At 62.1% G+C, this 25,532-nt stretch overlaps 1 protein-coding gene across 1 annotated transcript in view; it reads left to right on the forward strand.

Moving 5' to 3' along the window:
* GLRX3 (glutaredoxin 3) overlaps positions 1-19,869 on the forward strand; it is a 186,722-nt gene extending 166,853 nt beyond the window's left edge. Inside the window, exon 12 of the mRNA XM_056106696.1 lies at positions 19,860-19,869. The gene's annotated coding sequence lies outside the window, so the exon portion shown is untranslated. The remainder of the gene's footprint in view (positions 1-19,859) is intronic.
* The last annotated feature ends 5,663 nt before the right edge of the window (positions 19,870-25,532 follow it).

Here is a 25,532-nt window from a genome sequence, read left to right on the forward strand (position 1 = left end):
CTCCCTTGCCCTGGAGGCGTCCGTGGGTGTTGGTGGCTTGTCCACCTCGTCGCCTTGAGCTGGTGGCCGTTGCCCTGCTCGCCTTGGGGGGGACCTTCTCCACGTGCGTCTCCCGCCGCCTCCCGGTCACTCTCGCACCTTCTTGCTGCTTTGATCTGTTCCTCGTTCCTCGCTCCAGCCACTCCCCGCCTGCCGGCCTGACCCTGGCCTTCACCGCCCATCACGCCCGCCTCTGTTCTGGCGCCGAGTCGGTCTTCCGTCCCCCTGCGTCCAGCAGGTCCTCTCTGGGTCTCAGCCCTGTGCTGTTTGTTCAGCCTTAATGAGGGAACTCCTGATGTTCTCGGCGCGGGTGCTGAGGCTCGCGGCCGTCCGTCCGTCTCGGGGGGCGCGTCTGAACGCTCTGCTCGGCAGTCGGTGCCTCGGACATCGGCTCTCGTTCCTGCCTCCCTGCGTGCGTGTGGCTGTAGGGAGGGTTTGGGCCTCGATGTTTGATGTTCTCAGAGCGACTTCTGTTGTGGCAAAGTGGAGCTTCCGCGGGGAGCATCGGGGCAAAGGAGGGCGCGGACTGTCCCCAGGCGGGTCCCCCGGGCTCCTCCTCCTCTCAGGCCCCTGAGCAGGGCCTCCTTGTGTACCCGGGGACCCTCACTAGCCGCTAGGGTCACTGCATCGCCACAGCTGGCCTTGTGCTTCCCCCTCTCGGGGCACGTCCGTCAGACCCCCCAAACCTCACAGACCCTGGCACGGACCCATCCCCCGCTGTTCTCAGTGACCAGCTTGGCATGTGAACACTTGGAGCCGTCCGTGTTCTCCGCCTGCACGAGGGGCTTGTCCGATTTGCTCTGTCTTGGCTCCTGACCTGGCGGCGGTGGGTTCTAGGGCCAAATGCAACCCAGACGGTGAGTCCGGCGAGCGCGCGACAGGGCCAGGCAGCTGGCCCACATACGGCCGGCGGGCACAGACTGCACTCAGCAGCCGAGGGGTGGGAAGCCTGTTGGCGCGAGCCGGGAGGCACCTGCCCACAGCTCAGGCCAGACTCAGCACCGGCCTCCCCAGAGATGTCTGCTGAGCACCTAAAGCAGACCCCTTCGTGGAAAGTTCCAGAACAGAGACAACTGGGGATCGCACCGAGTGTGTTGGGGGCTGCCTGGGCTCGAGCCTCTGAGGCCTGGGAGCGTGGTCGGGGGGCCGGGCTGGGGCGTGCACTCTCCGTGTGTCACGTGTGGCGGTGCCGTGCCCTGTCCCACGTCCTGTCCTCCATCACACGTCCTCCTGCGCCAGGGCCCCTCCTGGGAGGACACGGCCGGGGCTCGTGCCTGTGCTGACGGGACCCGGGCCGCCCCGGTCCTCCGCGTCCCCCCCCCACCGCCTCCGCCAGAGCAGCCTGAGGCGGGGCCCCCGCTGGCTGAGCCGTGACCCAGTTTCCACTTGCTGCAGGAGATTCCTGCTGTCAGCCGAGGGAGCGGTGCAGGCTGGCAGGAGCCCGCGATATTGCGGCGATCCATCCTCGCGCCTGCCCGCGTGACAACCCGGCTCAGAACCAGGAGACGAATAAACCGAGTCTCGGGGCCGGGTGGGGAGCGTGGGCCCCGCGTCTTGCGGCGGTAATAAACACTCGGAGAATCACAGTCCGACAACAGGCGGGCGGAGGCGTCTTGACAATCGGAACAATCACGGCAGCCGCGCGGAGGGCGCGGCGGCCCGGCCCCTTCTGCGGCGGGAAGCGGCGTCTCTGCCCGGCAGCGGGAAGCGGGCGCGAGCCAAGGGCGGGCGCTTAATATTTCTCTCGCATTTTCATTTTCTGAATCTCTGAGGGACCGTATCTGGAAACAAGACGCAAGGAAAAGAGATGTTTATCTAACACTCAGCAATCTCCTCACTTCACCTGTTCCTTTCTGTTTAAATCCAGGGAATCCAGCCTGAGGTCGGGCAGAGACAACGCAGCCCCCTGTCCAGGCTGGGCAGGACAGGATGCGGCGGGGAGGGCACTCGGCTGCCTTGGTCCCTGGAAAGCAGCTGTGTGTTTGCCACAGGCCGGGGAGTGGCCGATCTGAGAGGAGGCGTGACGGCGGCCGGGTGCGAGGGTCCGAGCCTGAGCCCCGCCCCGGCCATGGCGCTGGGAGATGCGTGTCCTTTGGGGTCCAGCTGGAGAGGCGAGCGGCTGTGGGTGGTGGGCCGGGCCGGCGGGTGCTGGAGGACTCAGCACTGCCCCACAGCCCTGCACCCGCGGGGTGCCTGACCCGGATCTGGGGCGCGAGGCAAGCCTGGCTCCCTCCCTGTCTGACGAGCGCAGGTCCCTGCCGCTGTGACTCTCCCGCCGGTGCCCTCCAGGCCTCTGCCCGTCCGGGGTCTGAGCAGCAGCGCTGGCCGAGAGTGGGAGCCGGGACTGACCGCGTTTGGAGAAGGCACAAGGGACACGCTGGCCTGGGGGAGACGCCCCACCCCTGGGCCCGGACGCCTCGGGTGGTCCTGCCTGGCCCTCCCTGGGAGGCGCCCCTGCCCGCTCACCTCGGGGGGGTCAATGCGGGCAGGGCAACTGAGCCCACCCCACCCCTTCCCGCCACGCTGCACAGGAGTGAGGGGACAGTCCCCGCCCACCACTGCCCCTGCTGAGCGGGCCAGGCTGTTCGGTCATTTCTAGAAGCTTCTGTGCTGCAGGAGGCCAGGGGGCTCGCAGGAGTCAGACCCACTCCCCGAGCCCCTCCACCCTGCCCCCTACTCCTGGTTTGGGAACAGACGGGGGAGGGGGGTGGTGAGCTGGGCTGCGGGTGGGGGGGGTGCCCTGCGTCCTGCATCCACTGGCCAGGCATGGGCGTGGCCGGATGTTTCCACCCACCCGACCTGGGGGCAGGGCTCTGGTGGTGCACAGACGAGCAGGGCCACGGAGCCATGGCCCCGGGCACGGATGGTGCAAAGCCAAGATCCCACTTCCGTGAAAAACCGTCTTCATTGCTGGCAGCATGGACATTTCTAGAACGTTCTTTGCCTCAGGCCGGCCAATTGGTTAAGGGAACTGAGAGCAACCTCACTCAGTCCACAGATGCCTCACTCACCCCTGCAGCTCCTCACTCACCCCTACAACTGCCTCACTACCCCACACTGCCTCGTTCACCCCACAGCTGCTTGGCACACGGCCCATCACGGGCCTCACCTTGTAGTTTCCAGTGACTGGGCAAAGGCCCCGGGGCAGGGCGGAGGAGAGGAGCAGCACCCGCCACCCGGGGCCTGGGCACCCCACAACCACACCCCTGCATGACCTTTCCCGCACGCCCCCAGGGCCGGCACATGAGGACCGCGACCTTGTCGGCCCTGGTCGGGGCTTGCTTGGAAGCAATGCCCCATCACTCTGGGCTCTGCTGACGCCTTCGAGGCCAGGCAGCCGCCTTCGTCCCCTAGGGTCACCCCTCTGGGCGATGAGAGGGTCACTGTGCTCGAGGTCCATCCTGACCCTTAGGGGCGTGATCGTGGGCTGCAGAGTGGAGTCTCGCCCCCCCCCCCCCCAGGCCCTGCTGTGCAGGAAGCGCTCCAATCAGAGAAGCCATTTCCCTTCCTGGCAGCCGCCAGACAGTGCTCTGCCTCTAATCTCTCCTAATCGCTCCCCCTGGCGTCGTTCCTTCCCGCTGCCCCTGTTGGCAGCTCTGGAAAGGACCTGGAGCGGCAGCTCAGACCAGGGCTGGGGGACACCGGCCGCAAGACCTCATCGACCTCATGGAGCTTGACCCGGGGTGGGAAGCAGGTCCCCAAGGGAGGGTGGCTGAGGGTTGTCGGCAGAGGTGAGGGGCTGGTCTGCAGGGATGAGGGGCTGCCTGCAGGGGTGAGGGGCCGCTTTGCTGAATGACATCCTGGCATCCCCGTGAGCTGAGACCCCCTAGCCCCTTTTCGCCCCTCTCAAGCCTGCTCCAGGCTCCAGCCCCTCACACCTCTGGTGCTTGGGCAGGGGTGGGGCAGCCCCTGCTTCCTTCTCCCACAGCCCATGGCACGGCCCCTGCAGGTCACCAGGAGTGCCTGGAGCCTCGGGCAGCTGGTTCTCTCTGTGTCCAGCAGCGAGGCCTCCCTGCAGGCCTGGAGCCCAGGGCAGGGCAGGAAGATGCTGGCAGGGGCCGGGCACAAGCCTCCAGGACCTCAGCGGCTGATGGCGGGGCCAGACGGTCACTGGCCCAACACCAGACCACAGGTTCCGAGTCAGCAGGACGCATCGGCCTCTGTCTGTGCCCGGAAGCCACCTGAGGAAGAATTGCCCAGAGATCCTGCAGCCTGACGGGCATGTCGGGTCCAAAGCATCTGCTGGCCTGAGGGCGCCCGAGGGTGAGCACAGAACCCGGCCTGGTTCCCGGTAGCTGAGTCCAGACCCGCCCACTTCCCACAGCCTGGCCCGGGCGGGCCCTCCTCCTGCCCCCAGAGGGGACCTCAGCCGCTCGGCCCTGCCCGCCTCCCAGCACTGGGGCTGTGAAGGGGCTCGGAGCCCTGAGTACAATCTGTGTGTGTGTGTGTGTGTGTGTGTGTGTGTCCTGTGCGTGTGTGTACGTGTGTGCATGCAGCACGTGAGGGTGCATGTGTGGATTTATGGGCGTGTAAAGGGGTGAGTGAGTGTGGGGAACAGCGACTGAAGGAATGGGTCACGGGCGGATGGAGGAATAGAGGCATGGACAGATGGACGGATGGACGGATGGACGGACAGACAAACGATGGATGGACGGACAGACGGATGGATGGACAGAGGAGGAAGGGAAGGGAAGGGGGAGATGAGTCCAGGTGGAATGAGAGACGGGTGGAGAGTGAGCAGATGGACGATGGACAATGGGCGATAAACTTCTGAACGGGTGACCGGTAAAAGGGCGAGTGGATAACGGATGATGGTGGTTGGATTCCGATGGGCAGTGGGTGGATGGTGGCCTCCTTAAGGCTCCCTCACCCCGTGCCAGGGACAGTCCACGCCTGCCCGGCTGGGCGCACAGCCATACCCTCTCTTCTCACCAGCTCTCCGTGGAGTCGAGTGGAACCACAGCCCCCTGACGCGGCAGAGCCAACACGGGTGCGGGGTCCGGCTCCTTGGCCCCCACCCGGGCGCCCTGGCTGGGAACGAGGGCACAGTGTACCGGTCACGCCCCAGGGGAGACCCAAGGGTCCGGGCCCCTGCAGATGCCGCGGCCCCCATTTCTGCCCTGGCCAGTGCGGGAAGCTTCTCCAGGGCATGACAGATGGGGCAGCTGGCGTGGGCCGGACCCCCCTGCAGGAGATGTGCTTGATCCATTACGCCGTAGCTGCAGCATCATAAAATTCTGTGTCTCTCCGCCTTCGGGACGCTCCATCAGGACGTCGGGTTTGTTCCCTTCCTCGGACCCAGCTGGCCCCGCTGCCTTCCTGCCGGGGTCCCACTCCTGCCGTGACCCAGCCTCGCAGGGAGCTGGGGAGACGGGTCTTCCCCACCCACGCTGGCCCCCTGCGCCTCCTGGTGGGGGGACAGTCAAGAGCCCGAGGAGGAAGTTGGCCCTGAGGTCCCTGGGGTCGGCAGGGAGGCCTCAAGGATGGGCGGGACAGGGCAGAGCCCCCAGCACGAGGCACGAGACCCTTCCCCGTCTCTGACTGGAGGGATGACGGAGAGAAACCAGAAACCAAGCCCACCCTGTCGGGGAAGCAGCAGGGAGAACTCTGGGCACAGGGTCCAGAGGGACCCCCTGATCCCGCCCCCAGCAGACACACACGCAAGCGGCGCCTGTCCTCAGGCATGCACACAGTGCGCAATGTGGGCACGTGGACATGTGCACGCCTGTATAGACACAGGCATGTGCACACACTGCGTGTGCACCCACACTGCTGTGCACATGTACATGAGCGTACATGTGCCCGCACGCAAACACACATGTGCAATGTACAGGTGTGTGAACATACGCACATGCACACATGCCCACACATGCACACCTGTTCATGCCCTCACACGTGTCCACACACGAGCATATGCATGCAATGAGCATGTGTCTCTATGCACACGTACACATACGTGCGCCATGCATGTGTTTGCATGTGCCGAGTGCGTGTGGAGAGGAAGCAGAGGGCTCCTGTGCCCCTGCAGTCCCCGGGCCTCGGTCCCTGACCGAGGGCCACAATCCTCCCCTCAGCTCCGGGCTGCAGGCCCAGGTCCCGGCTCCAGCCCCTGGTGTGCTGCTCCGTGGTGGGACGGGGTCACGGTGACAGTGACTGAGCCGCTGACCCTCACACACCAAGGGATGGCCCAGTGGGCTCACCCCCCAGCACCCAAAGGCGGCTTGTCAATGTGAGCTGCGTGTGCTGTGTGTTTTGTGTGGTGTGTGCTCTGTGTGTGCTGTGTGTGCTGGTCTCTCGCTGTCCTAGTTTCTGACTTCAAATGCGCAGTGGTGTGAGCACCTCTTGATGACCTGCTCTGCCCCAGGTCCCCTGGGTGGCGTCCCTCAGCGGCGCCGTCTTCCTGGCTCCGAGCTGGGCCTCTGGGTCGAGGTGGGTCCGCCCAGCATGGGCCCTTCGCACGTGTCTGCCCTCTGGCCTGCTCCTTCGCTCTCTTACTCGTTTTTCAAGGAACTGGAAGTTTCCGTTTTAAGAAACTCGGTTCTTTTATAGATTTGTGTTTTCCGTTGTGCAGACTCGTGGCTGAGCCCAGGGTCACCCACGGTTTACCGCCGTGTCCTTTGCTCTTGCGCACGTGAGAGTTCCTGGTGCGCGTCCACCCGCCGTCTGCTGTGCTGACTCTCTCGGAAGCCTCCCGCCCCGTTAACCGGCCTTGCCCCTCGCGGCGTCTGGGCTGTGCGTGGGCTTCTGTCTGGCCTCTCCGCTGGGCCTCATTGATCGTCTGTTCCTGAGTGAACTGCGTGGTCATCATACTCTCCTGTCAGACGGGGCCGGGCCTCCGGTGCCTCCGTTTCGTGCTGTGCCGGCTGCTCTTGGTCTCGTAACTCTCACCACACCCCGAGAACCAGCCTGTCGATACCCAGACGATCACGCGCTGGCATTTTGCACGGGACTGTGACTTATCTCCCGATCAATCTGAGAAGGATTGAAACCTTAACAACAGCGAGTGGCGGCCGTGAATGGCTGCGTTGCCCTCCGTTCTCGTCCCTTTGATTTCCTCCACCGGGACTTTTCCATTTTCTGTGGATAGACCCTGTTCTGTGGGTCTCGCTAATGCCGGAGGGTTGCAGCCGCCTGCACCTCGGAGGCCTGGGAGGGGGTCATCCCCTCCCCTGGCCGCCTCGCCCAGGGTCACGCAGAGAGGGTGGGGGGGTCCCTGGCTTCTCGCCTCCGCTCAAAGACTCAGCGGGTCGGTGTCACCACTGAGACAAGAAGGAGGACAAAGATCCACCCATGACACAGTTTCTGCCAGTCTGGACCTTGCAGACGAAGTGAAGAAGACCCCCTCCCCCGGCTTCAGGGCGGGCCGGCCCGGGACCCCGCTCTCCTCTGCGCGGATCCCACTTCCCACACCAGCCAGGCGCGCGGGGTTTCGGCCTAGAGAGTCCACCGTAAGTGCTATATTTAGCAGCAACAGTTTTCCTGAAAATCACTCTTAACAGCCAGGTATGAAGCCGGCAGAGTCTGTGAGCACTTTCCCAAGCTATTAGACCGCTGGATTTTCAGCCAAAGCAGGGCTGCCCCCCCCCCCACCTCCCCCAGAGTGTATGAATTTCATAAAGGAGAAAATGCTACTTTACCTCGGGACCTCCCCACCCCGTTAAATTTGCTTTCGGCTTCCGAGAGAGGAGTCGCTTGCCTTTAACTCTGCCAGAGAGCGTTGGAAATCAGGAGAATGAGGCGCCGCCTAATACCTGCGCGTCGGGACAAAGGTCGCCGAGTTCTCATTGAAAAGCATTTCCCGAAAGCATCATCGTCAGTAAGCGAATTTCGAGTTTTAAAAAATGAGTATTGGCATGACCTCTGTCATGGTTTCAGGCAGAGGGTCTCTGAGGAGCGGGTGGGGGCGCCCTGCGTTGAGCTGTCCCCGGGCTGCCGTGCGGGGCAGGCCCAGGTGACCCCAGGCCTGAGGGGACACTCTGCCTGACCCAGTCATCTGTTCCACTTAGGGTCAAGAGGGCGGGTGGCACCAATGCCCCTTAGTCGCGTGGCAAAGCGCTCGCACTCGGGGCTCCGTGTTCCTGCCCCTGAGCCTCCCGGGGCTGAATAAGCAGCTTGGACACAGACAGCGGCGAAGCCAGTCTTGAAGAAGCCCCTGAGCTTCCACACACGGAGACCCCGAGAGCTGTCTGGAGACGGAGGTTTGTCTGAAGCAGAAACTCCAGTGGAGAGTGTGTGCCTGGGTGCGTGTGGGCTGTCCTGCCGTGAGGCCATGCAGAGAGCAGGGGGAGCGTGTCCGGAGAGCGAGACCGTCCCCCTGTCTCCCTGGCGGCCTCTCCGTGGGTTCCCGAGTGCAGTGACACTTGGGGCTGTTTGCAGCCACCGTTGAGAACAGCAGCACTTGCCGTGACTGGTGCCCTGGCTGGGAGCAACGTCACTGGCTCTGCAGAACTGCTGCGGTCACTGAGGCAGAAACTCTGGGGCTGATGGACTTGGGTGCCGAGTCGCCAGTGCCTGGTGCCTGGTGGTGTGACACCTGCTCACTCCAAGGGTCTGGACTTGGCAACCCGGCAACCCCTGGGGCAGAGAGAGCACACCCCGAGAGCTGGCAGGAAGCGGTTTGAATAAGCCCTGGGTAGACATGACTTGGGTCCTCCGGCGTCCTCCCGGCCTCCGCTCCTGCCCTCTGCTCCCGTCCCCGAGGCTCCGGCCAGCACCCTGGCCCGCGCCTGTCGGGGAATGTCACGTCTGCACTCTCCCCGCAGCCAATCTGTTCGCCTGCGACGGCTGCAGGGCAGGGGAGGGCTTGCAGAGATCAGAGAGCAAGTTGCTGCCTGATTCCCGTCATCTCTTACTCTCCCTCCGCGCACACCTGCATCCTCGAGGAGGGTCCTCTGCTGAGCACGGGGGCTCAGGAGCCCCGAGCCAGGACTCTGTCTCGGAGAGGGGTGTGTGCCTTGGGAACCCCAGGGACCGTGTGCTCTGGAGCTGGAGAGGCCTGTGCTCGGGTCCGAGTCGGCTCCTGTTCCTCGGGGTGCACCCTTGCCCCGCTGTGCGCGGAGGCATGGAGCCCCACCTCTCATCTCCCGCGATGTGTTCTGCATCTCAGCTGGATGTCAAGCTGCTCGCCTCTGCCTTCCCTTGTCCCTTGCAGAGAGAAGCGCTGTTGGAGTCGATCTCTGCGGTGCCCAGCCTCTCGCTCCCGTGCAGCTGGCAACTGTGTTTTGTCCTTTGAAGTACTGGGAGGGCAGCCCTCCCTGGCACCATGTTCCGTCGGAGACATTGCAGGCGACAGCTCTGCTGCCCAGCGTCCAAGCCCACGGCAGGGCAGCAGGGGACGGGACTGCCCCGAGGCACAGCCATAGCACCATGATGGCACGCAGGAGCCTCTGCTCCGACACCTGAGGACCCCCAGAGCCCCACCCTGGCAGCTCCAGGGAGGTACCCTGCGTGCCCCTGCTGGGCCGTGGGCAGAGGCGGGAGGGGACGCTGGCTCCCAGCTGGCACCAGGACCAAAAAGCCCTGCAAAAGGCAACTCCCACTCAGCACCATGGACAGAGGTGCCATGGGAGCCCTGGCTGGCACCCGGACAGAGCCCACTCAGCCCCCCTTGACCGCTCCTGTCCCGGCCCGGCAGGCGGTGTCCTCCACGGCTGGCCACTCACCCTGCAGCCACGGCCTGACCTCAGGAGCCTCGGACCCTGAGCCTCTCCCCGCCCTCGGCTCCTTCCTTGCTCCACGGACAACAGCTGGAGACTCTAGTCCCAGCTGGAGCTGTTATGGGAAACCCCAGGAGGCGGCCGTGTGAGACCAGGGGCCACTTTCCGGAGCTCCCGAAGGCTGAGAATGTCCACTGGGGACAGGCGTGTCGTGGGGACGGTGGAGCCTGAGGGATTCCGGGCCTTTCGTTAAATGCACGGGAGAGAAGAGTTCACGCGTGATGCCATTGCTCTCTGCAGCGGGACCCGTGGGCTGTCGTGGCCAGCCTGGTCCTGAGCAGACCAGCCCATGTGAGTCTGTCTCCAGGCTCAGGGTCTCTGTCTTATGCGTGTGCCGATGTGTACATGGCATGTGACTACTGTGTGTTTGTGTGTATCTACCTGTATGCAGTGTGTGTTTATGTGGTAGGTATTCATGTGTTTGTGTGTGCAAGCGTGTGTCTTCGTGTCTACTGTGGTGTGCGCATGTGCATTTATGCGTGTATCATGCTTGTGTGTCCACATTTCCTTGCCCACACTCTACCCCTGGCATCCCGCTTCAGAGCATCACTGACACGGGGTCACATCATTCCCCAGGCCTCCGTGGACCTCGGCCCAGGGACAAACCATGATGTGTTGGCTTTGTTCTGCTGAATAGCAAGAATCCCAAAGTCCAAAGCCAATCAACCTCAAAAGAATAAATGGTGAAAGATTTTTTTGGAGAAATAAAAAATATGGAAACATTTTTCTCATATGTAGGAATTTATAACCTCCAAGCCCATAGAGACAGCAGGGAAAGGGGGAATCATTCTCCCCCAGACACAAAAATCTACTTAATACAGATATTTGTATTCAAAACAAGAAACTGAAAAATAAGTTTGCACAACAGTTATTTTGTGGAGGAAATACTATTTTTTTGGGCGATCCAATTCTTTTCTCATTGGAATTCAAGTCATGAGGACATTAGATATCTAATCAGAATTGCCTAATTTCACCCTCTTTTTCTAAAAAGCATGTTGAAATCTTGGAAACCGTATGTGTTATCGGGAAATGAACCTTCTCCTAATATTCTCTTGGCCCTGAGGTGTGGGTCTGCTTTCCGGGGAGACAATGAATCACTAATCTTCGCGCTCTGCGCATGTGGGGAGGCGTTGTGGGCTCACAGCTGTGGCAGGCATCCATCTCGGAGGCAGACAGCCGGAGACGGCCCCGAGCTCGCACAGGGCCTCCGCATCAGCCTGGGCACACAGATAAGTAGCTCACCGGAGACGTCCCCAGACATAGAGGGAGATAAATCACCCGGGCAGATGTGTCTAAACAGGTTATCTCACGCGCAGGCCGGGCGGCGCCGGGAGAGACTGGGAGCTCCTGCCTCTGATCAGAGACACCCGGGAGCTTCTCCCTCAGGCAGACTCCATGGGGCTTGCGGGTCTCCCTGCCCCCCACATCCCAGACCGGTCCCTGTCCACGAGAAGCGGGCCCTGAACCCAAGTGAGGTCACGAGGCCTCCCACCTGCTTGTGCTTGTCACCGATGAGGCCTCCAGATGAGGAGACTCAAAATCATTCTGACACATTGTTTCACGTCGTGTCTCTACAAACAGCCGGATTCAACAAACAGCAGTGACATCGTCTCAAAGCTCAAATCCTGACCCCAGTTCCCAGCTCCAACGAATACCAACCCGGGGACTCTGCAACCCTGTGGCTCGTTGCTTCATCAGTTCAAGTTAGGTCCCAGAGAAGCGACTGACCCTCTGGAAACTTTTAATGAACAAAACCTATGGGTTTTGGGCAAAGCTTCAGATATGATGTTGCTGGGCATTACGCCTCCGGGTAGCAGTGAGGGGGCAGGGCGGACGGTCCCTCGGGGCCCCCATGAGGTGGTGACGGGGCAGAGTCCCTGATGTCCCCCATGAGGTGGTGAGGGGTGGGAGTCATCCCCCCACCCGTGGAGGGAAGGACTCTACGCTCTGGAGCAGGCACTGGTGGCAGCCAAGTTTGGGACCCCCTGTTCTGTGCGTCTCTCTGGGGACCCCTTCGTTCTGTGCGATGCGGCAGTGGGCAGTGCAGGCCCTCAGGAAGGTCTTGGCGAGTGTGACGGTCTCTGACCCGCACGGCTGGTGCTACTGTCTGCGGATCAGGAAATTGGGAAGGGCTTTTCCTTCCCCCAAGCGTGTGGGCAGCCGCGAGGCCGGGGCGGGGGTGCCCAGGGCAGGGGCAGGAGCCTCAGTCTCCCTCACGGTCCCAGTCACTGAGCCCTCGGCGCTGCCGTCAGCGGCTTCTGCCGCGTCCCCTTCCGTGCAGACTCCGGCATCTGTGATTCCGTGGAGGACTCACCCAGAGAAGCAGCCTCGTGTCCTTTGGGGTCCCCGGGGGAGTCAGGTATGCAGCTGGGGGACTTCGCGGGACCATGAGTAGCCCAGAGAGGTGAGGATGGGCGGAGGCGCCCGGTGACAGAGCTCGGGGCTCCCGGCAGAGCCTCTGACTCCTCAGGTCTGAGGGCTGGGCGCAGACTGGCCGAACCACGACCATGACCCACGAAGCCAGGGCATGGCCGTGGGCCCAGGGCACTGACACAGGCGTGGGGGCGGGCACGGCCAGGGCAGGGACCAGCAGGCTGGGTTCCGGGCAGCTGCAGCAGGAAACGTGCGCAGAACACAGCGGCCACGCCTGCCACGGCGTCCTGTGGGCCTGGAAGCCTCACCCGCAGACGCCTCGGACACGCAGGCTCCGGCGCAGTGCTCCCTGGGATCCTAGGTTCCAGAGAGGCCCTCGGACACACGGGCTTGGGCGCAGTGTTCCCTCGGGGTCTGGGTTCTGGAGATGCCCTCATAGACACAGACTCTGGCACAGTGCTCCTTGGGGCCCTCAGTTCCTCATTGTTCCGCGAGGCAGACGCGGGTGGGGAGGGTGGCGCTGACAGCAGGTGTTCTGCATGCTCAGAGCGGGGACGGGGCACCAGGCAGGGGTGACCCTGGGAGCAAGCGTCCTTTGGGGCAAGCGTCCAGCTCCTGAAACGCCTGTGCGGGCGGGTGAGGAAGGACCAAGGGAGAGCGCCCACCCACCTGGACGTCCCAGCCTCCCGGTGGCCACTTCTCCCCTCTTTGCTGACCCAGCTCCCCTGGCCACTTCCTTGAGCCTCTCAGCTGCTTCTCCTGCCTTCAGGGCCAGCGCAGGCCGCAGGGGGGGAGGGGGTTGTCATCCGACTGCCCGGTGGGTTGGTCAGAGGAAGCTGCGAGCCCCAGGCCAGGAGTGGGTTTGCCGTCCACCCAGGAACCCGGGAACACTCAGGAGGAATAAAGTCAGCCGAATTCTTCCCGGGCGAGGTGTGTCCCTCACATAAGTGATCATGATCACGACCATCCTGTTATTCGTCGATTGCCTCAAGCAGGCCCCAGTAACATCTCCTTCATCCTAGCCCTGAGATTTCTAAAAAAGTGCCATATTCAAGGCTCTTTCAGAGTTAGGAGAATGAGACCCATCATTGTTACTGGTATTTGGCATATTGGGTACGCCACGGGGAGTTTGCCAGACTCTGCCGTGGGGGCAGGCTACATTCGGTAGCCTGCCAGGTTGTCCAAAGTAGGAATGACATAATAAGATGTCACGCGGCTGCATTCCAGGAGCTGGGTTTTATAGTCTCTGGGTCTTGGCCGTTGATGGGATTACATGGCACCAGGGAGCCAGTTGGTGGGTGTGACCCCCGCCTACTGGAATTTGGAGGATCTGGGTGGAGGATGCTCAGCCCCGAACCGAGCAGGCTTGAAGATCTCAGCCCTGGGACCCGCGTGCCTTTGTTCCCCTGCCGGTACCTTCATGTGTGCGGAGAGTGGTCTCAGCATGGTGGTGGCTGGTTCTGGAGGTCTTCGGCTGCTGGAGCCCTGGTCGGGGCGGGGAGGGAAACTCGACCTGCCCCCCTCCAAGGAGCCCCGGCGAGGACAGCCAGGCGTAAGTGATCACTGTGTTAAAATTCCTCATTTTAAATATATAAAAATTGTATTTTCTGTAGTGAATCTGTGAGTAAGGTTTCCTGGGCATAAAATAATATTTCTATTATAACTACAATTTAATTTTACTTACGGCCTGCTCATAATTCCCGGCATCTTGACGGTGTTACTTTTATAAGTCTGCGTTCGCTTTTACAGCTGCGTGTGAGACGGCTTTGGGGATGAAAAGCACCACAGAAGACCCAACACTGTTATTTGCTTTTTGTAGCAAAGGACAAAGGAAGCAGCACGGAGCTCCCTGGGCGAGGCACGACAACCAGCCCAGCCATGCCCCAGGCCGTCCCGGACGCATCAAGACCCAGGCTTGAAGGCCGAGCGGCCTGACTGCCTAGCAGGCCTCTGGGTGCCTCCACGGAATCGAGACCCAGAGGAGCCACCGGCCCCGGCTGCACCTCAGCACCATCAGGGTCACCCATAGGGTCAGCAGGCCTGAAGCCCACCCCAGTGAGAAGCACCCCCGGCTCTGTGGACCCCCCCGGGGCCACACACAACCCCCAGGGATGGGGCTGGGGCTGGGCCACAGAGGGACGCAGAGCTGGACTCACACAGTCCAGGCCACTGGGCAGTGGACGGCGAGGCCTGACCTTCAGGGCGGCTAAGAACGACGGGTGGAGCCCAGCACAGCCGAGGGCTGAGTGGTTGGCTTCCGGGGCAGGAGGAAGGAGGCAGGGCTGGGGCGGGGTCCGAGGAACTGCCTGGGCTCAGGCCCCGCGAGGGTGGATGAGGGGATTCTCTGGGCTCCCATGAGCGTCCCCTGGAGACGGACCCCTGGGGACGCCCAGCACCAGCTCCAGCCCTGGACAGAAGAATCGAGCTATCCCCTGGGCTGTGCAGCTCCGATGTGTAGAAATTCACTGTGGAAGAAAATCCCTCCCAGGGTTCCAGAGTGAGCGGCCAGGCGGGGCCAGCAGCCTGGGGCCCCAGCCCCTCCTGCCTGCGTCCTCCAGGCTGACTGTCCCCTGCCCTGAGCTGGGAGCAGGACAGCAGGGGCCGCGATGTTCTCCCCCGGGCGTGGCCAGCACTGGGCTGGGGGGCAGCATTCGGGACTTGCTCCAGGGGACGCGGGGCCGTGGGCTCTGTAGGAGAGGGGGAGGGGCCGGCACTGCCCCTTCCTGGCTTGCCTTCCCGGTCCCTGCCGTCCCTTCGGGAAATGACAATGTCTGGGCACCTGCAGAGCAACCGGGCACGTTGCTGGGTAACCCTGGGGGCGCAGCTAGCTGGGAGGCTCAATTAGCCGCTTAATTGGAAGGCAGGTTGCCCCCCACCCCCACCCCCTACGCTGCTGCTGAGTCTGGCTCTGAGACCCTCGAGGGTGGGTGGCGGCCTCAGAGCACAGAGACAGGCTGGGCCGCACTCCCCGCGCCCAGGCCTGCCCCGCTCCCCGTGTCCAGGGCTCCCAGACCTTCTCGGGGTCTCACTCTGCTCCTGGCCCTGCCTTCCTGGGTCCGAGCCCGTGGGGCCGAGGCTGGTTTCGCCCTCAGGAGAAGGAGCTTTGGGCACAGCTGCGGGTTGCTCCCGCAAGCAGGAGGACCTACAGGCTGTGCCCCCAGCCTAGAACCTTCTGGAACCTTCCTCGGCAGGAAGGCGTGGGGGCTCGTGTGTGATCGGTGTGAGCTCTGTCCATGGCCGCTGGCTCTGCCGGTCATCTGGCCCAGAGAGCACGAGAGCATCAGCACCCCTTGGGCTTCCCAGTGGACACAGGTTGGCATCTGGACCCCAGCACCTGTCCAAACGAGACCTCGGCTGAGCAGAAGGGGCTCTCAGGGGCCGCTCTGAGCAGCCACACACACGTGGTCAGAAGGAGCTGGGGCTGCGGGGGGGCGGAGCACGTGGCCGGGGACCCCCAGGGGCTCGGGAGGGCTGAGGGCCACCCCATTCGCTGCTGCCTTGCTCCGGCAGGGGCCAGCATCCCAGTGACCGGGTCACTCGGGCCTGTGGGCTCCTAGGCTGCTGACCGCTTGCCCGACTGCCCGGACCCCTGGGCCCCTTCTCGCACCCACGCAGCCGAGCGGCCCCAGGGGGCGAGTCGCGTCGTCCCAAGCTCTAGCCTGACCCGGAGAGCCAGAGGGATCAGGGCAGCCCTGGGGACAGGCCTGGTGACCCCGTCTGGGCTGCCCGTCCCCAGCTCACAGGGCAGTGAGGACCTGGCCACTGGCCCCCGCCAAGCCCCTCGGGCCTCGGGCGTGACCTCACAGTGACCACTTCCCAGTGGCAGGTGCAGACTCGGCTGCCTGGGGGAGGTGGGGTGGTGGTCCCTCGCCTGCTTGCCTGCCTGGGCCCAGGAGACGCACGGCCAATCTCAGCCCTGGTGCGGGGCGGGGCCGGTGAGGGCCCAGGTGGGTCCCTCTGATCTAGCTCGTGTCCCCTCACCTCAGCTGTCACTGGTCCCGCAGATGGACCCCCGGTACAGCTGCCCCTCGGCAGGACTGGCCTGAAGAAACGCCCGTCGCTGGCACCAGGACCATGGGGCCGAGCAGGACAGGCCACGGCGTCCCCTCCCCCTCCTTGGACACTCCCTGGCCGCCTCCTGGCCAGACCCAGGACCCACCTCTTGCCTCATCCCAGCTCCAGACCCCACAGACCACTGACTGGGAGTGGCCTGGGCTTTCGTCAGGACGGCGAGGGCCTGGGCAGATGTCCAGGATGTCCTGCGGCAGGACAGCGAGTGCAGGCGTGCTCTGTGGGTTCGGGCACTGTCTGGCGCCCGAGGGCTGGGCCGGCCTCACGGGTCGGCAGCTGTGGAGCCACAGCCGTGGTCCTGACAGCAGCCCCTGGTGGGCAGGCGAGCATACCGGGACCCTGGGGGTCTGTGTGGACGTTGGGCATGGCTGGTTCGAGGCCCCGCGCTGTGGACAGGAGCCCTGGGATCTTCCGAGGGGCGCTGGGTGTCCACCAGGAGCTCTGGGGGTTGGGGGTCAGACTGGTGTCGTGTCCTTTACAAGCCGAGACTCACTCCCCAGTGACCCTTCAGGGGATGGTCCAGCAGCCCCTGGGGGTGGCCACCAGAGCCACTTCCCCATGGCCTGTCGGCCTCTGGGCCAGGCACAGGGATACCCAGACAGCTGCTTTCAAGAAGGCGCTGTCTGCGTGGGAATCTAGGGCCGCCGGCCCCAGGATGCTAGTTGGTGCCTAGGCAGGGCTGTGACCCCCTGAGCTGAGCATAGCCTGTGGGCGCCATTCCTGGTGGGGAGGGGTCTCCCTCTGTCTGTGGGGGCTGCCCGGAGCCCCAGAATTGACTGCGACATGGTCCAGGCACTCGGAGGCACCCCCTCCCAGTTACAGCCTCCAAATAAAATCCAACCTGGATCAAATTTATTTCATGTCGAAATTTTATCCTAGTTATAAACCCTCCCGGGGCCTGAAAGAGCCATGACATTAAATTCATCCACATGCAAGACGGTGCCTCGTGGAGGGCGTGAGGCCCGTTTGTGGGTTTTACTTTATCACCAGCTTGTCGAGAAATTAAAACTGCCGTTAGCACCACAGTCAGCGCGGAAGCTCGTGCCCCCGTCAGCAGGCGGGGCGCTGGGTCAACCTCTCCGGAGCGTCTGGGACGTCAGTCAGCCTGAGCGAGGCTTGATCTGGCGCTACTTCTGTTTGTTTCATTTGGGGGGCTCGCCTGACAGTGCTCAGGGGCTACTCCCGGCTCTGTGCTCAGAGCTGATCCCAGTGTTGCCCAACCACGTGTGGGGGGTGACCTTGAGGTTCCCTCGGGCAGTCTGAGCGGGGCCTCGGTCCATCTCCCCAGGACAGTGAGGGGCCTCCCCGTGGCCACGTGTGGGCAGCCCTGGGGTGTAGGGAGCAAAGATCTGTGGGCCTGAGAGCTTCTCCCGCTCGTGGCTCAGCCGCTGGACGCTCCAGGTTGCCCCGGGGTGGAGCGGGGCAGAGCCCAGTGCAGGCTCGGCCGCCCCATGGCCTGAGACCTGCCGCATTCATGGGCCCCGCGGGCGGCCACAGCCCCATGACGTGAGACGCCCCTGTGGCCACAGCCCGAGGGCCGTGCTCTGCCGTCCGGGGCACCAGTGTCCCTCCCGACTCTGTGCCATCCGGTGAGGGGTGAGGGACGGGGTCTGCCCCCCTCCTCACGTGCCTGCTACCACCTCAGCATGCAGATGGGACAGTTCTGCCAGACGTTCCCAACAGGTGGGCACCCGGAGAGGGAGACGGTGGGACGCGGACTGGGGGCTGGGAGTCACGGGTACCAGCTGTGGCCCGGCCTGGAGCAGGCGTGTGGCCATCACGCGGACTTGGGTGTCACTCAGGGTAATAAGCAGCTGCTGACGTGCTCGGCCCGTGATGAGCAAATTGCCCCGTAGGCAGCTCCCGCCAGCCGCCGTGACAGCCGCTCAGCGCGTCTGTCCACCGGGCCTGGGCAGCCGGCAGGTCCCCCTGCGCACGAGTGCCCCGGGCACGCTCGGGTGAGCAAGGCGGGCCCAGCCCCGAGGATCAGCACCGGCAGGGAGAAGGGGCTCAGCCGCCCAGGCTCAACCCCAGGCCACGGTGCCCACATCTGACTGCAGATGCCTCGGGGAGGACGGAGCAGACCCGGCACGCACGAGCTCGTCAGCGTTCTCTGTGCAAACGGAGAGCAGAAGAGGCACAGCAGTGACACAGGCTGTCACCGCGCCTCTGGGACCCACGGAACCCGACTCATAGAGCGGAGTGGCTTGGGGAGAGGAGGGCCTGGCCCTGGCACCCAGGCGGCCCTGGGCGGCCCCGGGGCAGTGGGCATGGACAGAGTCCACGTGTCGGTGGGAGGGGGGTTGCCGATCTTGAGGCCACACGGGAGGCGCCTCAGTGGATGAGCCAGCCCCACCTACGCAGAAGGGAGGCGGCACAGCAGTGACGGGCACCTTGCCTCCAGACACCCCGAGGCACAACACAGACGTCAAGCTGTGATCTGACCCGAACCCCCGAACGCGCTGAGCAGCTGTGGATAATTTTAATTAAAAAGAAAGAAAATGGAAAATGTCCGTCTTCGGATGCTGCCAGGGCGAGTGGCCGTGAGTAGAGACCACGGGAGTGATCTGCACCACGCACCACGGGACTCAGGGCGATCTTCCCACGTGCCCCACTTCACCCCTGGTGCTGCCCCAGCATCAGAGCCAGCGGGGCCCCGGGGCCCCAGAGTGGCCTCTGCCTCCCCTGGGCCCCGACCGTGTCCCTCGTGTCCGTCCAGCTCGCGGCCGCGTGGAGGTGCTGTGGTGCCTTTTTCCCTCCGGAGGCCTGGACCGGGCAGCGGCTTGGGCACCTGGAGTGGCCGATCCTGTGGCCCTCGGTCAGCGAGGGGGGAGCTGCCCTTGACATGACACTGACCGGCTTTGCCCAGAGAACGCTCCAGGGAGCGGCGTGATCTTCGGGCTATGGCAGGAGAGACTCCACACCACCGCTGCCGCAGGCCGCAGGCCGGGAGAGCCTGGCTTCACTCGGGGTGTGTGTCGCAGGCTCTCAGCTTCTGCGGGTGGGACTGTAAATTGTGAAAAGAAAAAAAATCCATGAGGGGAATTTGGCAAGTCGCCTCAAAGAGCTTAAAATATGCTCACAAGCTTCTGCCTCTAGACAGTGGAGCTGTGGGCCCAGACAAAGGCCAGCGCGCACACACACACACACACACACACACACAAGCACACACATACATGCACACACGTGCACGCACACACATGTGTACACACGTGCACAGACACACGCACGCACACGCAGACACACGTGCACACATGCACATGTGCACACACTTGCACACGCACACACACGGCTTGCACACACATGCACATGCAAACACACGCACACATATGTGCTTGCACAAGTACACACGCACACACATGTATACATACATGCACACAGAGATACACACAGGGAGACACACACATACATGCACTGCAGAGGCATACACACGTGTACAGAAACATCCGTGTGCATAGACAGACATGCACATCCACTCACAAGAGATGTGCAGACATACACACATGTGACACAGAGACATACAATACACATGAACACAAGCACACGTGGGTTTCTAATGCACGCGCAGACACGCAGAGGCCGGGATGGTGCTTTCCTGAGGCCGGGGCCCACGGGGGCGTGCGTAGCCGTGGCCCCCTGCTCCCACGTGGGACTTTTCAGCACAGGCCCGAGACCCGAGACCTGGGGGTGGTGCCGTGAGTCGTGTCCTGACTGGCCCCAAGGTCCCCGTGGAACCCCGTGAGCAGTGCCGCTGGCTCTCCTGTGGGTCCCCAGGGAGGCCCCCACGCGCGCGCCAGCCGCTCCCCCGGCCACCGGCAGGGACCACCCGCTTTGGAGCAGGCAAGGGCAACCTTCAGGCGGGGACTCAATTCTGTGCCGGGCAGTGAGTCAGCTGACCACATGGGGCCCTCACACTGCCTCCAGGCTCCGAATCCCCCAGCCGTGGGGAGTGGAGGAGGGGCTACGAGCACACGGAACCTTCCAGAAAGCACAGCCCTCCCCCACAGGCAGGCCCTGCTCCCTTGCTGGTTCCCCGGAGGGAGGCCCCGACCACCTGCCTGTCCTCATCAAATGGAAACAGCTAAGCTTCCGGAATGTTCTCAGCTGTGTCAGGGACGCCAGGGCGGGCCTGCCCCTGGTGAGGGCCTCTCTCATCCTGCCCAAGGAGGCGGCTCATCACAGGAAACTGCGTCTTCTCCAAGTCTGAAAGCGTCAGAGTCGGGAGAATCCAGGAGCATCTCACCACAGTGCCGACGCCAGCCCGGCCAGGAGGCGAGTGCCCGGCCCACAGCCGCCTGCCTGGGAGCGCGTGGGGGGGAGGGACCAAGCTCTGTGGGTCCCACTGACGCTGGGCAGACGCGCGAGGACTCGGGGTCAGGACACACCCGCCCCAGGGCCTGAGTCCCCCACGGTCCCCAGCTGCCCAGCACTTCTGCCCTGAGCCAGGCCGGGGGCTGCCAATTCCCAGCGACCCCGTGGCCACACTCCTGCTCTGCTCCCGCCCCAGGAGCCTGGTCGTCATGGCGACGGCCACCTCTTCCTCCCTGTCTTTGGGATGCTGCTCAGCTTCGTGCCGTGTCCGGGCAGGGCCACGGGGGAGCCAGGACGGTCCGCGTGCGTGACCCGGGCAGAGGAGAGCCGGCCAGGCCTCTGCATGGGGGTGTCCAATGAGGACAGTCCCCGAGCCTCTCCTCCTTCCGCGGGGAAAGTGAATAGTGCGGGTGCACGCGGAGCCTGGTTCCCAGGCCGGCCCCAGGGACACACGAACTGCCCCACTGACCACGCAAAGCGCCTGACGGGGCCTGAGTGGGCAGGGAGGGGCAGGGACGGCCCCTGGGCAGGCAGGGAGGCAGCTGGGGGTGGGGCACGGATGCCCACCTGAGTGGGGGAGGGGCCGGGCTCTACCCTGAGCTCCTGGGGGCCGGGACGGCAGGACCTGCCTCTGGGGCTGCCCAGGTGTCCTGCGGCCTGAGACTGTGACCAGGGAGGCCCAGACCCACCCAAAGGGGGCCATACTGCATGGTCCTCAGGCAGTGCCAAGCAGGGATGGTTAGGGCTGGACTGCACAGCTGGGCCGTGTCCGGGCAGGGGGCGTTGGGGGCTGCGGGAGGAGCTGCCATGACCACACAGGGACTCAGAGACTCGAGCTCCCTGGGCGGGCTGGAGGGACGCTGGCCCCCACTGCCCATCTGCAGGCCCTGCCTCTCGGGCTTCATCCTGCTCCGGAGCCAGACGGTGGCACACGGCGGTCTGTGCTGGCAGGACGTGCCCCGGGCTGGCCAGATGGACGCGGCGCTGCCCAGAAGGTTCCGAGTTCACGGCGGCCCCCGGAGGGCCCCTGCCTAACCGACCGTGTGGGCCCAGGCAGGCAGAGGCAGATGGACGCCCGCCACTCGTCCAGCTGCAGCTGACACAGCTGTGCCCACAGCCGCGCGCACGGCCACCTCGGGTGACATCAAACCCACCAGGCAAGCAGCGGCCACCGGCTCAGTGGCAGCTCTCGGGGGGGGGGGGGGGGGGGGGGGGCTCGGCGCTGCGTGGCGTGACCCGGGTGAGTCCCACACGGATTCTCAGCAGCAGGAAACCCAGCGGTGATTCGCAAAAGGAGCACTTGAATGTCTCCTTTCCATCTGCGGCACTCGGGGATCAGTCCTGGTTGGCTTGGGGGCCCCATGGGCCAGGCAGGGGCTGGGGCAGGGCCGGGACAGGGCTCGGGCTCCTGAGGGCAGAACTCAGATGCACAGACGCTTGTGGCGAAGGGTAGAAGTTGCAGCCGGCACAGCGGGTGGGCGACAGAGTGTCAGGTGCCCGGCAGGGACACAGGTGGGGACCCAGGTTCAGGCCCTGCCTGGCCGCAGCCAGACACAGGTGTCTCACTGCCCGTCATCCGTCACCACTGTCTTCGGACCCAAGCCGTGTCCTCCACCTGCCGTGTCTGGGCAGGTGCTCTTAGCGTGTCCATGTCCGCGGGGTGCATTTAACACGCCTGTCCCTCCCCTCAGCCAACACAGCAAGCACACCCGGCCTCCACCCACCCTGGGCCTCACCCCAGGACCGGCGGCATGGGTGGGGCCCGGATCTTCCTCCAGGGCAGCTGTCCGGTTCCCACGTGGTTGGGGCCACCCTGAGCTTCTCCCTCTCGCAGGGTGACGGGCCTGCTGTCCTCATGTCCTGGACACGGGCTCGTCCACCTCGGGGTGAACGAGGCTTGGCTGGGCACTCACTGGGCTTGTGTCAAAGCAGAAGGGAATAGGCCAAGGGGACAGCACGTGCCATTGCCCTGCGGCCAGAGAACACCTGGGTCCCGTCCTTACTACGCTGGGACCGGGCTCTCCCAGCCTGGCCACTGAGGGCGACACGGGCCTCACGGTGGCAGTGAAGGTGGGTCACACTCACGGCTTACCGGCCATTAGTGTGTCTTGTTTGGAGAAATGTTTTCCAAGAGTCTGGGACTCTTATCAACTGCGTTATTTCTCTGACACTGTGTGCATATTCTCTTTATTGTGGGTCGAAATCCTTGTCAAAGGCAGGATTTGTAAATTCACTTGTTTTGGGGGATGCTGGCAGGCTCTGGGGACCCTGTGAGGGCTGGCAGTGAGCCCAGGTCAGCCTCCAGCCGTACCCTCAGCCGCTGTGGCCCTTAGCTACAGGGACCTGCAAAGTCACTTTAAAAATAAATATGGGGCTGGGGAGATAGCACAGCGGGTAGAGCATTTGCCTTGCACGTGGCTGACCCGGGTTCGATTCCCAGCATCCCATATAGTCCCCCAAGCACCGCCAGGAGTAATTCCTGAGTAACCACTGAGCATTGCCAGGTGTGACCCAAAAATGCAAAAATACATAAATAAATAAAATTTTAAAATAATGTATTTTTTGCTCGAGCGGGCCCAGTAACGTCTCCATTGGAGACTTTGTTGTTACTGTGTCTGGCATATCGAATACGTCATGGGGAGCTTGCCAGGCTTTGCCATGCGGGCGAGAGACTCTCGGTAGCTTGCCAGGCTCTCCGAGAGGGGCGGAGGAATCGAACTCGGGTCGGCCATGTTGGCCGCTTGTAAGGCGAACGCCCTACCCGCTGTGCTATTTATAAAATTGTCCACAGTGATTTAATACATTCAATATTCCAACACTATAAAAAAACTATAAAAGCTGACTATAAAAGCCAGATCCCGGAAGAGAAGAGTGCAGTCTTCTGCCCCCGCGCCTGACTGTCCTCGCTCGCAGGGACCCCTTGGAGGGGAGCGGGTTGAGCTTTCCTCCCCGCCCCAACCAGGGCTCCGGCAGCCGAAGACCTCCAGGACCAGCCACCACCATGCTGAGACCACTCTCCGCACACATGAAGGTACTGGCAGAGGGACAAAGTCATGCGGGTTCCGGGGCCGAGATCTCCAAGCCTACTTGGATTTGGGCCGAGCATCCTCCACCCAGATCCTCCAAATTCCAGTAGGCGGGGGTCACACCCACCACCTGGCCCCCTGGCGCCGTGTAATCCCATCAGCAGCCAAGACTCAGAGACTATAAAAGCCAGATCTCGGAACCGCGCAGCCGCAAATGCGGCCGTGCGACATCTTATTATGACATCTTATTATCTCATTCCTACTTTGGACAAACTGGCAGGCTACCGAATGTAGCCTGCCCACACGGCAGAGTCTGGCAAACTCCCCGTGGCGTACCCAATTTGCCAAATACCAGTAACAATGATGGGTCTCATTCTCCTAAAGAGCCTTGAATATAATCTCAGGGCTAGGATGAAGGAGACGTTACTGGGGCCTGCTCGAGGCAATTGACGAATAACAGGATGATTTGTGATTTGATTTGGTTTTGATTCCAACACAATTCCACCACCATTATTTCCTATTTTCCCAACCACCACCCAAGCCTGCCCCGATAGCAGGCCTGAAATGATTATTTTGTATTTGCTTGTTATGAATGATTTGCCAAAAATGATCAACAAGGATTTCCTTAGAGGAAAGTGTGTGAAGATTGTGTGTTTCACCCTGGAGCCACGGAGCCCTTGGGTAGGAGATCACTGACATGTTACAGGCTGAGCCTTGCGAGCTAATATTTCCTTAATCGAGATTGGTTGCCTTTTCCTTTCCATCCCGTCCGGCCTGGGGTGCTTCTCCTGGTGTATCGGTGCTGCCGAGTGTGATGGCGCTCCAGGAACTCTAAACTGTTGACGGGGTGAGACAGCTGGGGTTCAACTTTTAACTGGATGGTGACTTTGGGGTCCGGAAGCATCTCTGCAGCTCACTGACCTCTCTCGGGATTTATTTGTGGGTCATAGCTGGTTAAGGAGCTTTCTCATGGCTGCATCTCACTGTGGCAGCGACTGGGTTCTGGAGGCTTCCGACTGCCGGGGCTGTACTAGGGCGGGTAGAGGGACTCGCGCCCCCTCCTCCCCCAGGGTGCCGGGATATGAGACTCAGCCCGGCACAGGGCCTAGGGGCATCTCTGCAGCTCGCTGATCTCTCCCAAGTCACTCTTTAAAGGTGCGCTTTTCAACCCGGGCATACTAGATTTTGACTAAGTTCCCTGCACCTGTTTCTCTTAGAATGCTTGGTGACACATTCAAGAAGAGATTCTTGTCCTTTGCGCAAAGAAACTTCCACTCAATTCAGCCTTTTGAACTATGAATTTAAAACTAGTATTACTTTGATGGGCTGGAGCAATAGCACAGCGGGTAGGGCACTGGCCTTGCATGCGGCCGACCTGGCCAACCCAGGTTCGATTCCTCCGCCCCTCTCAGAGACCCCGGCAAGCTACCGAGATTATCTCACCCACGTGGCAAAGCCTGGCAAGCTCCCTGTGATGTATTCAATATGCCAAACACAGTAACAAGTCTCACAATGGAGACGTTACTGGGCCCGCTTGAGCAAATCGATGAACAACGGGAGGACAGTGACAGTGATTACTTTGATGTTTTGTTCAATCTATAAATTAAACTGGAGAGTATTAACATTTTAAGAATACCAAGTTATTGGATCCATGAATATGGGATATCTCCCCATTTCTTCATTTCAACATTTTATAGTCTTCAAAAAAAAACTTCTGGCATTTATTTTATTAAATTCATTTATATTTATATTTTAATGTTTTGTTATAAATGAAAACTTTATCCAATTAATTTAATACTCTTGTATTAACTACATATGAAACAGTTTGTATATGGATCTTATATTCCGTGGTATTACTGAACTTAATAATTTTAACATGTTTTATTCATGGACTCTTTGGAACTTCTATTATCTGTCATCCTTACGTTCACTTCCCTTATAGTATTTGTTCTGTTTGCAGGTAGTTCACTACTTCACTTACGACCTGGATGGATTT

Source organism: Sorex fumeus, unplaced genomic scaffold (genome assembly GCF_029834395.1).
Source record: "Sorex fumeus unplaced genomic scaffold, SorFum_2.1 ptg000142l, whole genome shotgun sequence".
Lineage (NCBI taxonomy): Eukaryota > Metazoa > Chordata > Mammalia > Eulipotyphla > Soricidae > Sorex > Sorex fumeus.